General features: G+C 44.4%; 1 protein-coding gene across 3 annotated transcripts in view; it reads left to right on the top strand.

Annotated features, from left to right (window-relative positions):
* The first annotated feature begins 1,020 nt into the window (after positions 1 to 1,020).
* The window catches only part of Klhl24 (kelch like family member 24), a 44,035-nt gene continuing 30,747 nt past the window's right edge, over positions 1,021 to 14,308 (top strand). The window contains exons 1-2 of one of the 3 annotated variants that reach the window (XM_045149729.1): positions 1,021 to 1,141; positions 12,337 to 12,399. The gene's annotated coding sequence lies outside the window, so the exon portion shown is untranslated. Of the gene's footprint in view, positions 1,208 to 12,336; positions 12,400 to 14,308 lie in introns of all 3 variants that reach the window. The other 2 variants (XM_045149730.1, XM_045149731.1) reach the window with 2 other exon arrangements.

Genomic DNA, 14,308 nt, shown 5'->3' with positions numbered 1-14,308 from the left:
TGCTGAGCCATATCCCAGCCCTTACTGTACTCTGAAATGTATGCACCCTTCTGTAGAAATAGACATTGCCTTGCCAAAACGTTGGATTGTGTGGTTATTCTCTGACCCTAGACTCATTTCTAACACTTATTTAACAGAAGTGTAACTGTATTAGTGAAATGTAGAAGAGAGGTGAATTACAATTTTGACATCTGAAACCAAACACTAGCCAAATGGTTTCAACAGCAGGGTTATCATCAGCCTTGAAAAAAAAAAATGTATGTGTAGAAAAAAAAAATAATAATGTTCTGTACGTGTTATCTGTCTGCCTTGGAAAATAGAAATTTGTTACAACTTTGTTCAACTTGAATGTGTGATTAAACTAAAACGGTAAGCCTGGCGTGGTGGTGCACGCCTTTAATCCCAGCACTTGGGAGGCAGGGGTAGGAGGATCGCTGTGAGTTCGAGGCCACCTTGAGACTACATAGTGAATTCCAGGTCAGCTTGGACTAGAGTGAGACCCTACCTCGAAAAAACTGAATAAATAAAATAAAATTAAAAGGTAACTTGGGATTTGATGCCAGAGTCATTAACAGATTTACAAAGAAAAACAGTTTCTCCGGCGTCTTCTGAGACTAGGTTTCTAGTGCCTTCCACCCCTCAGATTTTCTAATTGTATTTATTACAAAGGGTAAAAAAAGAAAAAGTCTGTAAGCCTTATTCTAAGCTCTATGGTTTTGCGATTTCCTGCTCGTGTGCAAAAGCCTTGGGCTGTGGAGGAAGCTTTAACTATAATGAACGTACTACATGGTGTTTACTTCACTAGGATCCTTGCACAAACAAGGTGAGTTTCCTCAACCTGTGTCTACCTAAAACGTGGGCTGAGCAGGACTCGGGTTGGGTCTTGCTCTATAGCGGAACCCAGATGGCCCCGGGGCGCCGGCCCGGGAATGAGAACTACATTTCCCAGAATGCCCCGGGAAGTGACGCCCGCCCGATTGGCTAAGAGCGGGTGACGCTCAGTGTTTTGGGCCGGACGGTCACATGCTTCCTTTGTTGTGAGCAGCGCCGGAGACTAGTGGTTCCAGGAGGCGCCGGTGCTGGAGAGTTCGCCGCGCCGCGGGGCTCGTCGCTGCTGGCCGCTCTTCCCTGTCGCCTAGAGGTACCCGGAGCCGGCCCGACCCCGGGCACCCGAGGGCGGAGTGGCGTCCCAGGTCCTCCCCACCCGGTATCTGCGGGAGAAGAGCCGGCGGCGGCCCGCTGGCCTCCAGCCGGATTGGAGGGTCTTGGGGGGGGGGGAGCGCGGGCCCTTTCCCGAAGCGAGGTCTTCAGCCCCGACTCGGCGGCGACAGCTTACGTGGGGTGGAGGGGGGGTCCCCAGTTCCTGTCACTGCGTGCCCGGAATTGCTACGCAGCCTGGGGGTGGGGTGTGAAACGGGGGGGAAGCCCGGTCCGCTCGGGGGAGGGGGCGGGCGACCGAGTCCCACGGGAGTGTCGTGACGGCTTGGGCTCCGGAAGCGACCCGGGCGCCACGGACTCAGATCCGGCTTTTCGCTTTGGGGAGGGCGACCTGCCGTGATCAAAGTAGGGCTGCGGACCCGAGGAACCCCGTTACGGCGATTGCGAAACCGGCTTGGCACTGTCACCTGATCGCGCCCCCGCCCCCGCCGCCTGCGAGCCTTTTGTTTACCAGCGGCGCGCCGGAGCCCGGCTCGCTCGGCACGCTCCCCCGGGAGCCGCGGGCGGGGCGCGCACACCGACGCCCCGCCTCCCGGCCCCACTTGTCCCCCCCTCCACCCGTGGCCTCCGCGGCTTAATATAGTCCCAGCGTCCCCGCCCCTGAGCTCTGCACCGCCGGGGACGAAGACTTTGGACGCCGCCGGGATTGGGCGCTGGTGGCCTGACCCGGCCGGCGACTTCCGAGTTTGCGAAGGGGAGGCCGGCGGGTCGCTAGGTGAGCGGGCGCCGCTCGGCGGGCCTTGAAGGTGACCTGGAGGACGTGCGGGAGCGCGCCCCCGGCTGTTGTCGCCGGCGAGCTCGGCCGCCGGTGCAGTGACTGCTGTCGCGTCACTTGCCGGAGTGGTGCAAAGGAAGTGCGAGTTTTTTTGTTTTTTTTTTTTTTTCCGTGCCTGTTCTGTAAACAAGGCCTAGACAGCTGAGCAGAGCTCCAGGCCATATTGTCGCGAGCCTCACGGTCAGCCCTCTGGCAGACCGTTCGCAATTGACTTAAGTGGACTTGCGTGGTGTGTGTACGTGTGCATGTGGAGGTCGGGGCAGAGCACACCGCTGTTCTCTCTGACTCATCCACCTGTTAGCTGAAGAAGAAAGCTGTCACACAACCCAGAGCTGCCGTGTTTTGCCCTTCCCCTCTCCCTCCCCCTGTCAGTGAGCCTGGGCAGTTCTGGAGACTGAGCCTTCACCCTCGCACGGCTGGAGGTACAGACAAATGGCCTTGCCCAGATGTTATATATAACACACACACACACACACACACACACACACACACACAGAATATATATAATTTGAGAGAGGTAAAGAAGCAGAGAGAGAGAATGAGCGTGCCTGGGCTTCCAACCACTGTAAACAAACTCCAAATACATGTGCTACCTTGGACATTGGCTTACGTGGGTACTGGGGAATTGAACCGAGGTGCTTTGGCTTTGCAGGCAAGTGCCTTAACCAACAAGCTATCACTCCAGCCCTTGCCCAGATGTTTTAACGTGGGTGCTGAGGCATTGAACTCAGGTGGCCTCAGCCTCATGCTCTTAACTGCCAAGCCATCTCCCCAGCCCCATGCAGTGTGTGTGTGTGTGTGTGTGTGTGTGTGTATACAAGAAAGACAGATGTGGGAGTGGAATGGAAGTGTCAGAGCCTCCTCCAGTCTAAATGAACTCCAGACACATGCACCATTTTGTGCATCTGCCATTACATGGGTACTGGGAAAGTGAACCAAGGCTGTCAGGCTTTGCAAGAAAGTGCTTTTAACTGAGCCATCTCTCCAGCCACTGTAGTACGTTTTTGTTGTTTTAGAGGCAGGGTCTCCTAGCCCAGGCTGACCTGGAACTCACTTTATAGTTTCAGGGTGCCCTCACACTTACAGCGTTCCTGATCCTCCTACCTCTGTCTCCCAAGTGCTGGGATTAAAGGCATGCGCCACCACGCCTGGCCCAGTGTAGTGCTTGCTTTTATTAGCTTCATAAACACTGTCAACCAGTTGGTTGGTTAAAAAACACCGGGAGGCCTGGGTTTGGGATTTTTAGTGCGTGTGTCGTGTGTGTGTGTGTGTGTGTGTGTGTGTGTGTGTGTGTGTGTTTGCTTGCCTGTGCACACATGCTAGTGTAGAGACCAGAGGTCAGTATTGAATGTCTTCTTAGCATCTCTCCACTTTATTTTTATTTATTTATTTGAGAGAGAGAGGGAGAGAGAATGGGTGTGCCAGGGCCTCCAGCCACTGCAAGTGAACTCCAGATGCATGAGCCCCCTTGTGCATCTGGCTTACGTGGGTCCTGGGGAATCGAACCAAGGTCCTTTGGCTTTGCAGGCAAACACCTTAACCACTAAGCCATCCCTCCAGCCCACTCTCCACTTTATTTTTTGAGATAGGGTCTCACTGAACCTGGAGGTCACTAATCTGGCTAGACTAGCAAATCTTAGGGATTGTCTCCAACTCCTCAGGGCTGGTGCCTAGCATTGGGCCCACTCCCAGCTTTTATGTGGCAATTTGGAAATAGAAACTTAGGTCTTCATGCTTTGTAGGGCAAGCACTTCAACAATAGAGCTATTTCCTCAGCCCTTAGAGATTGATTTTTACTAGGATTGTAAAATGGATTTAAGGCTGTCCATTGTCACTTAAGATTTTAAAGTAGACTTCTATATAATAGAAGGAGAGAATAGTATGAACATATTGACCTAAAAGTTAAAGATTCTTTTATGCCGAGTCAGGCGTGGTGGTGTATATCTTAGGTAGGAGGATTGCTGTGAGTTCAAGGCCACCCTGAGACTACATAGTGCATTCCAGGTTAGGCTGGGCTAGAGCAAGACCCTGCCTCAAAAAACAAAGATTCTTCTATGCTCTGTCTTGGTTATTTATTTTTTTCCTAGTCCTTACTACTTGTCTTACAGATAATTCAAAGTTTGTAGAAGTGAATTGCAAGTGTGTTCTTGGAAATCTCTAAACTAAGATGACAATCTGGAAGACCAGTTATTTTCAGCCAGAGGGTATTGAAGGTTGTTTTCCTAATCAACTAATCATGTTGGAGCCTGAATGCAAGTAGGAATTGATTCAGAATTATAGATGAGTGGTTAGCCTTCTGATAGTGTACTTCTGTTTTCTGTTTGTCTTTCCATGAAACTCTGTAGCAATTCACCAAGACAGTACATCTTCATAGGGGGAAGATTGAGCTTCCTGAGTAGAGCAGGAATCAAATGTATACATATATATTATTTTCCCCTGAAGCAAGGGAAAAAAGCCCTGGCTGGCCTAGAATTCCTAGGGTGACCTTGAACATCAAATCCCCCTGACTCTACCTCTCAAGTTTCAAGTAGAGATAACTATACCAGAATGAGCCACTACAGCAATCAGGACTGCTTCCCTAGTACACTGAGGTCCTTTAATATATTTAAATAAGTTCAAGTGCCACAGGCTAGCATTTTTAAAAATAAGACCACCATTTGATAAAGGCCTGCTTATTCAAACAAAGGGTGTGACTTAGTCTTTAAACAGGAAAAAGAAGTAGTTTCTAACTTAGGGTTATCAGTTTTATCTTAAAATTTTCCTGGCTTTTGCCCAAGTTGTTAAAACCTTAATATTTTTTCAATACACTTTTTTTTTTAATTCCGTGTTTTTCTATTTCATTAAAACCCAAAGGTCAAGCTTTTGGATAAATACTACTGTATATCAAATACATTGCCTCATTTATTCTTTCATATACTTTCTTATTACCTAAAAATTTTGGAGACCTCTTCAACAAATATTTAGATACAGAATGTATAATGGAAAATGTAAATAAAATATCTTGGGATGAAGAGATAGCTTAGCAGTTAAGCACTTGCCTGTGAAGCCTAAGGGCCCAGTTTGAGGCTTGATTTCCAAGTACCCACTAAGCCAGTTGCACAAGGTGTGGCATGTATCTGGAGTTCGGTAGCTGGAGGTCCTGGTGTGCCATACCCTCTCTCTCTGTCTCTGCCTCTTTCCCTCTCTGCCTGTCTCTCTCAAATAAATAAAAATAAAAAAAATTTCAAAAAATATGTTCACAAATATATACATTAACAACACATTTTTAAATAAACAAATATATATGTGTGTATATATATATTTTGGTTTTTTGAGGTAGGGTCTCACTCTAGCCCAGGCTGACCTGGAATTCACTGTGGAGTCTCAGAGTGGCCTCAAACTCATGGCAATCCTCCTACCTCTGCCTCCTGGGTGCTGGGATTAAAGGCATGCACCACCACGCCCAGCTTAAATATATTTTTTATTTATTTATTTATTTACAAACTGAGAGAGAAAATGTGTGTTCCAGGGCTTCCTACCACTGTAAACAGACTCTTGATGCATGCAACTTTTTGTGCATCTGACTTTTTGTGGATACTGGAGAATCAACCCCACGTTACCCAGTCCATCCATCAGGTTTTACAGGCAAGTGGCCTTTAACTGCTGAGCCATCTCTCCAGCTCAGAGCCACATTTTATATATGATTATATATGAGTTCATTTCCTTCCCCTCCCCCACCAAAGTATAGTTTTGCTGTAGCCCAAACTGACCTACTCACTATGTAATCTCAGGTTGGTCTTAAACTCATAGCAATCTTCAGGATTTGCCATCAGCACCCCATCAGTACTGGGGATTGATCCTAGGGCCTTCTCACACATATTAGAACTGAGCTATATTCCAAGTTGACAGACCATCTAAAAGTGATGAGGAACAGGGCATGGCAGTACATACCTATAATCCAAGCAGGAGAATCTAGAGTTCAAGGCCAGCCTAGGACACATAAGGAGATCCTTCTGAAGATAAAGTGCTTAGGCTTTACTTGTAGTTTCTAAAAGTTATATATTTGTTTATGTATTTGAGTGAATGAATGTGAGAGAAAGAGACAGGGAATGGGCACACCAGGGCCTCCAGCCAGTGCACATGAACTCCAGATGCATGTGCTGCCTTGTGCATTTGGGTACTGGAGAATTGAACCTCGGTCTTTAAGCTTCACAGGCAAATACCTTAACCACTAAGCCATATCTCTAGCCCCAGTTTCTAAACATTCTATCTAAAGCAATAAAGCCTTATGCTTACGAGGTTATTATTGCTATAAATTATCATAATTGGGGCTGGAGAGATAGCTTAGCAGTTAAGCGCTTGCTTGTGAAGCCTAGGGACCCTGGTTTGAGGCTCGATTCCCCAAGACCTACATAAGCCAGATGTACAAGGTGGCGCATGCATCTGGAGATCGTTTGCAATGGCTGGATGCCCTGGCATGCCCATTCTCTATCTATCTGCCTCTTTCTCTCTCTGTCACTCTCAAATAAATAAATAAAAATAAAAATAAATGTGTTTTTAAATAATTTTTGTTGCACTAAGGTAAATGGGAATCATTGACAGTCTTGGTAAATAGCATGCTGTGCAAGCCAGAAGACCACAGTTCGAATCGCCAGGACCCACATAAAGTCAGACATGCAACCTGAGCATCTATAGTCTAAGCACGTCTATGGTGAGAAGGGAGGCCGAAACAACAGAATCTTGAAGCTCCCTGGCAAATACAGCAGTGAGCATAAGAGACCTTTCCTCAACACAAAGTGGAAGGCAAGGGCCAGTATACACACACGTGCCATGGGACATTCACAGACAACAAATAAATAAGAGCTGAGGAAGTGGCTCAGCAGTTAAAAGCCTTACCACTTAATCACAAGGGCCTCTCAGGCTGGAGACCACCCAAGTTTGATCATCTCAGAACCCAGGTAAAAAGCTCTTGTGCCACACGCATCTCTAACTAGGCCCATAGAGAGAATCACCATGGCTCGCCAACAGGATGGCAGCTAGGTTGAGGGAGAGACCCTGTCTCAAAGAGGTACCTGGATGAGGGATAAGAAAATGACACCAACATTCTCTGACCTCCACATGGATGTGTATGCAGTGTAGGCATCTGCACACACATGTTCATACACCACACCACACCACACACGTAAAAATAAGTAAGGGGCCAGGTGTGGTGGCACACGCCTTTACTCCCAGCACTGAGGAGGCAGAGAAAGGAGGAACACCATGAGTTCGAGGCCAGCTTGGGACTACATAGTGAATTCCAGGTGACGCTGGGATAGAGCGAGACCCTACCTTGACAAACCAAAAATATTAAATAAATAAATAAGACATTTTTAAGCATTTTACTTATCTATTTCATTTATTTGAGACAGAGAGAGGGAAAGAGAGAATGGGCTTGCCAGGGCCTCCAGCCACTGCAAATGAACTCCAGACATGTGCACCACCATGTGCATCTGGCTAACTTGGGCCCTGAAGAATTAAACCTTGGTCCTTAGGCTTCGCAGACATACACCTTAACCACTAAGCCATCTCTCCAGCTGAGTAAAAAGTTTTTAAAACTCACTGATTTACAAGTGTTGTTATATTAGAATACCAGTTCTCAAATGTGTCCAAGTACAGAGCACCTGATTGGCATTCTAGCATGTTTAATTAGTGATGATAAAAGAACCAAAATAATTTTGCTAGTAGAAAATGTAATATCTTGTAGGGCTTTCTCTTTTCTTCCTTTGCTTTTTGTTAATATTTATTACTAGAGAGGGAGAACAGACATGCCAGGGCCTCCTGCCACTGCAAAAGAGCCACCTTGTGCATCTGGCTTTACATGGGTATTGGGGAATTGGACTCTGGTTTTTAGTCTTTGCAGGCAAGTAGTGCCTTAATCACTGAGCCATATCTCCAGCCCTCCTTACTTTCTTTTTGTTTGTTTGTTTGTTTTTATTTATTTGAGAGTGACAGAGAGAGAAAGAGGCGGGGGGGGGGGGAGAGAAGGGGCGCGCCAGGGCCTCCAGCCACTGCAAACGAACTCCAGATGCGTGTGCCCCCTTGTGCATCTGGCTAACGTGGGTCCTGGGGAACCGAGCCTCGAACCGGGGTCCTTAGGCTTCATAGGTAAGGGCTTAACCGCTAAGCCATATCTCCAGCCCCCTCACTTTATTTAAATAGTCTTTTTTGTTGTTGTTGTTCATTTTTTATTTATTTATTTGAGAGTGACAGACAGAGAGAAAGACAGATAGAGGGAGAGAGAGAGAGAGAATGGGCGAGCCAGGGCTTCCAGCCACTGCAAACGAACTCCAGACATGTGCACCCCCTTGTGCATCTGGCTAACATGGACCTGGGGAACCGAGCCTCAAACCGGGGTCCTTAGGCTTCACAGGCGAGCGCTTAACCACTAAGCCATCTCTCCAGCCCTTAAATAGTCTTTTTATGTAGTCCTAGCTGGCCTCATACTTGCAGTGTAGCCCAGAAAGCCTTGCAACCAGCAATGATCCTTCTGTCTTGGCTTCTGGAGTGCTGGGATTGCAAGTGTGCATTACTGTTCCTTGCTAGGTTTTTAGTTTTTGTTATTTTTATTTTATTTTTGGTTTTTCTCTAGTCCCAGGGTGGCCTCGAACTTAGGGTGATCCTCCTACGTTTGCCTCCTGAGTACTGGGATTAAAGGTGTGTGCCACCATGCCTGGCTAGTTTTTATTTTTTTAAATAAAAATATACTAAATACCTAAAAAAGAACAATATGTTAGCAAGATTTAGCCAAGTGACATTGTCTCCACTGTCAAGTGTAGTAAAGAGCTTGTTAGAACAGCTGCGCAGCTTGAGTCTATCAGGTATGATGCCAACTTGCCTTTAGGATTGGAGAATATTGGCAAATAGTCCAGTTTAAAGCAAGGGAGAAAAACACAGTGAACAGACTGTTTTTCTTCCCCTGTGATTTAAGAACATTAAAGTTCTAAAGTTATCACTAGAGACGAGCTTGGTGGTGCAAGCCTTTAATCCCAGCACTTGGGAGCAGAGGTAGAAGGATCGCTGTGAGTTCAAGGCTACTCTGAGACTACATAGTAAATTCAGTGTCAGCCTGGGATAGAGCAAAACCCTACCTCAAAAAAATAAAATAAAATAAAATAAAATGAAGTTATCACTAAATACCTTTTATTTCTGTCACTCATCAAGTTATATAGTGTACTGCCCATCTGATACCGCCTTAACATGGGATGAGAATCACCAGTTGTATTTCTAGACAAATTAAGGCTTATGGATATCATCAAGCAAATAGGCTATTGATTATGTTGAGAAATTTTCAATGTTGAAAAATTTTAAGAATGAACTATATGTGTATAAGTGGTAAGCAGGCTGGAGTATAACTTAGTGACCATGCATGCTTAGCATGTGTGAAGCCTTGGAGTCCACTTCAAGGAAAAGAAGCCATCAAGAGGTAGGACGATCGCAGTGAGTTCAAGGCCACCCTGAGACTACATAAGTGAGTGCCTGGGCTAGAGTGCGACCCTACTGCAAAAACAAACAACAACAACAAAAATATCAAACAAGTCACTTTCAGACAATAAAGTGAAAATATATGACATAAAAGTGCTTAGTTTTGGAAAGTACTTTTAAAAATAGTTTCCTGGCTATTTTAAACATAAAGGATTTGGTATGCCGCAACCATTTGCTCGCTTTTCCTTTGAGTTACTGTAGATCTTTAAAGATAAACCTCTGCTTGGTTAACTTTGTGGTTCTGCTGTGCTCTTTATCCATGATTACATTTGGGAAAATAGAGTAATGTGGAACTTGATGGCATGTGGTGGTTTAATATTGTAAGTTGCAGGGCCCATGTTAATTGCCTGTGTTTTCTGGTGTCTTGTTTTTGGAAGACCCTATAGAGCCATACGATCGTTTAAGGCTTCAGGTTGTAACTTCTTGGTATAGGATTCCTTTAAAGGAAAAGGAAGCTTGTTGCAGTCTAGCTATACTGCAACTCTGAAATTATCCCTCTCCTTTAGACTTTGCACCTTGACCACTTCTGTCTCTTGTCCTTACTTATTAGAATTATAAATATTGCTTGCAAGTCCTGAAGAAAATGCCAGGGTGAATTGTTTTGTCATTTCTACTTCACGAGATATAATTCTGTATCAAATGAAACATGAGTTATCCCAATTTGTGCTCGAGTTTTCTGCGAGAGAAGTGCTTTGAATTCAAATCCCCTTTAGTAATAGTCCTGAAGTTTTTTGTTTTTTTTTTACTCCAGTCTTACCCAACACTACAGAGTCTAAAATTGGATCTAATCTAATATTTGCTACCTGTGACAGACACAGACCAGGTTTTCTCTATAAAGGTTTATTGAGTTGATCTGAATCCTTCCATTGGCCTAGGATAGTCCCTTGAGAAAGAACACTTACCTAGCAGGCACTAAAACAGTTCCCTAATGTGATCAAGTTACAATGTTAGTTGTCAAGGCTATACACAAGTTACACTGACTAATGAAAGGAAATACACAAGGTAACCTTCACCTCACAATCACGGCACTGTCTGTGTAGAAAGGTTTTTGTGAATATATGTAAAATGCCAGTTGGTAAATTGTAGTTGTTTTGGTGTCAACTTTTGAACTTGCCTAAATTTACTAAGAATTTATGAGTGTTATTTATAGATAACTAGGCCAAAAACCACTTGTATTTAAATACTGTTGCTGCTGTGTACACACCTCAAAATTCCAGTTTGTCTTAAGCATTTCTCTTCTTTTCCACCAAACAAAAAAAAAAAAAATCAAAACAAAAACATTAAAAAAAATTTTGTTTGTTTTTCGAGGTAGGGTCTCACTGTAGCTCAGGCCTCAAACTCATGGCGATCCTCCTGCCTCTGCCTTCTGAGTGCTGGGATTAAAGGCCTGCACCACCATGCCTGGCTAATTTTTATTTATTTATTTATTTAATTGAGAGAGAAAGAGAGAGAGAGGAAGAGAATGGGTGCACTAGGGCCTCCAGCCACTGCAAATGAACTCCAGACACATGTGCCACCTTGTGCATGTGGTTTATGTGGGTCCTGAGGAATTGAATCAAGATCCTTTGGCTTTGCAGGCAAATACTTTAACTGCTAAGCCATATCTGCAGCCCTAAATTTTTTTTGAAAAGAAATTTTCTGGGTATAGGGATTCATGTCTTTAATCCTAAAGCAAGTTTGCTGGGAGTTTTGAGGCCAGTCTGGAATACAGAATGAGTTCCAGGTCAGCCTGATTTAGAGTGAAACGTGAGGAATAAGAGAAAGAAATTTGCTGAATTAGTTTCTTAAGCATTAAGTTCATAAGGTTCAATAAAGAAGTATATATTTATATATTAAGAATTATGATTGAGGCTGGGCATGGTGACATACACCTTTAATCCCACCACTTAGGAGGCAGAGGCAGGAGGATGGCTGTGAGTTTGAGGCCACCCTGAGACTACAGAGTGAATTCCAGGTCAGCCTGTGCTAGAGTGAGACCCTACCTCGAAAAAACAAACAAAATAATAATAATAATAATAATAAAATGATGATTGATAAACTTTGAAGATTCTGTATAAAAAATGTCGGTAACTAATTTTGTTTTTATTTTGGGGGAGGACAGGGGTAGAATCTTACTCTAGTCCAGGATAATCTTGAATTCACTCTGTAGTCTCAGGGTGACACACTCAGCGATCCTCCTACCTCTGCCTCCCAAGTGCTAGGATTAAAGGCGTGTGCCACCACGCCCGGCTGGAATTTTTTTTTATTCTTTTTTTGGTTTTTCGAGGAAGGGTTTCACTTTGGTCCAGGCTGACCTGGAATTCACTATGTAGTCTCAGGGTGCCCTCGAACTCATGGTGATCCTCCCACCTCTGCCTCCCGAGTGCTGGGAATAAAGGCGTGCGCCACCACGCCCGGCTTTTTTTATTCTTGAATAAGTTTTTCTTAAATTGATCCCATAGTTATATATACGTGTATAAACTGCTTACTGTTGGTGATCTTCAGATTCAAATGAAACAAATATGTAGATATTTTTCAAATAGCCACATTTGAAGTATCACATGATACATATTTTTCATCTCAGTGTCCAACTTAGCTTGCTGTTAAACATGATTGTTTTCTTACCTTACTCTCTTGGTAACTCTTACTACAGGATAAAATTGTCAAGAAAGCTAAGAAATGAGTTCATATGTAAGAGTATAAAATTAACTAATTTGCTTTAAGGAAGTATTTGTAATGCTATTCAGTACAAAAGCAAACTTCTAGTCAGAAACTAGAACTAACTAAGAAAAATTTTCAGCATATTAATAAATAATGTACAGAACCAATAGTATCTAATTTGTGTCACTCTTCTGTTTTAGGTGTGAAAATTAAAACAGTGCAAATATTTTGACTGGGGCTTTGACCAAGCAAATGCTGCAAAGGTATACTTACAATGTTTATATAAGCTACCTGAAATTGTTACTAGAGAATTTAAACCATTTCCTTTAAGCTTGGATCACTTAATGCCAGTCAGAATAACAATTCTGTTCTTAAGCTCAGAAAGAACTGGGTGTGGTGGCACATGCCAGTAGTCTCCGCGCTCTGAGGACTGAACCAGGAAGAGTGCTTCGAGCTTGAGGCTAGCCTGCACTACAGTGTGACACCCTGTCTTTAAAAAAGTCCATAAAGACAGTGCCACGGTCTTTTTTTTTTTTTTTCTTTTTCTGTTTTTTTGGAGGTAGGGTCTCACTGTAGCTCAGGCTGACCTGGAATTCACTATGTAGTCTCAGGGTGGGCTTGAACTCAACTCTTACCTCTGCCTCCTGAGTGCTGGGATTAAAGGCATGCGCCACCACATCCAACCACAATAATTTAAAAAAATTTTTTAAACTTATTTGCAAGCAGGACGAGATAGAGAGGAGAGACAGACAGAGAAAATGGGCACGACAGGGCCTCTAGCTGCTGCAAATAAACTCCAGATGCATGCACCACTTTATGCAGGCAAGTGCCTTATGCACCAAGCAATCTCTCCAGCCCCCACAATAATTTCTGTACAAATATTTACTCTTCCTTTTCTGTTCCTTCCTTAGGGTCTCAATCTCTTCCTCTAACTTTCTCCAGTCTTTGAGATCCCAAACAAAATAGGTCATTTCCACTTATTTTTCTGGGTCATAGACCAAATGCATTTAATTTAAATCTACCTAGCAGCCAGAAAGTATATCTATAACATGAGTTATGCAGTTGGAAATAAAACATAGAGTATCCTTAGTCAAGAGGATCTGTGTGTGTTACACATGCATGCACATGTGTGTGCGTATGTTTGGAAGTCAGAGGTCAACTTAAAACGTCTTCCTCAGTTGTTGCCCACCTCATTTATTGAAGCAGGTCTCTCACTCGACCTGGAGCTCACTTGTTTGGCTCATGTTGGCCAGCATGTCCTGGGATCTTCCTGTTTCTGCTTCTCAAGTGCTAGAGGTATAGGTACACCACTGTACCTGGCATTTACATGAAGCTGGGGGGGTCTAAACCCAGGTTCTCATGTTTGCACAGTTGGTACTTTACTGACTGAGCCTTTTTTGTTTATTTTTTTCCAAGGCAGGGCCTCACTCTAGCCCAGGCTGGCCTCCAACTCACAGCAGTCCATCTTCTGCCTACAGAGTGCTGAGATAAAAGGTGTGTGCCACCATGCTTGGCTGAGAATATTCTTTTAATTATTTACTTATTTGGTGTGTGTGCATGCATGGTCATACACATTTGCCAAGTGGTCACCAGATGCTTGCACTACTTTTTGCACCTCCTGCTTAAGTGGGTGGCTTAGGAATTGAACTGGGGTCAGTGGGCTGTGCAAGCAAGCACCTTTAACCACTGAGCCATCTCCCCAGCTCCAAGAGTAGTTTTTTATTGTATGGACCCATGCTGTGCACATGCCAAGGGAGGACAACTGGGTGTTCTCTGGCTTACTTTTTGAGACAAAGCTTTTCACTGAACCTGGAATTCTGCATTCTTTGGTCAGACTAGCTAAGCAGTGAGCCCCGTGATCCTGCTTGTCTCCACCCCCCTCTAGTGCTGGGGCCACAGGCATGTACAACCATGCCCAGCTTCTTCCATGGGCACTGGGCATCAAACTCAGGTCTTCATGCTTAGATAGCTTTGACTCACTGAACTACTGAGCTCTCTCTCCCTCTGATTGTGTGGTTTTATTTTATTTGAGACAAGGTCTCTCTCCCACCCCCCTGAGGTAGGTTCTTATCTAGCTCAGGCTGACCTGAAATTCACTATGTAATAGTCTCAGGCTGGCTTCAAACTCATGGCAATCCTCCTACCTCTGCCTCCCAAGTGCTGGGATTAAAG

The sequence above is a fragment of the Jaculus jaculus genome, chromosome 5 (assembly GCF_020740685.1).
Source record: "Jaculus jaculus isolate mJacJac1 chromosome 5, mJacJac1.mat.Y.cur, whole genome shotgun sequence".
Lineage (NCBI taxonomy): Eukaryota > Metazoa > Chordata > Mammalia > Rodentia > Dipodidae > Jaculus > Jaculus jaculus.
The sequence above is the reverse complement of the archived record's forward strand: the minus strand, read 5'-3'. Positions and strand labels throughout refer to the sequence as shown.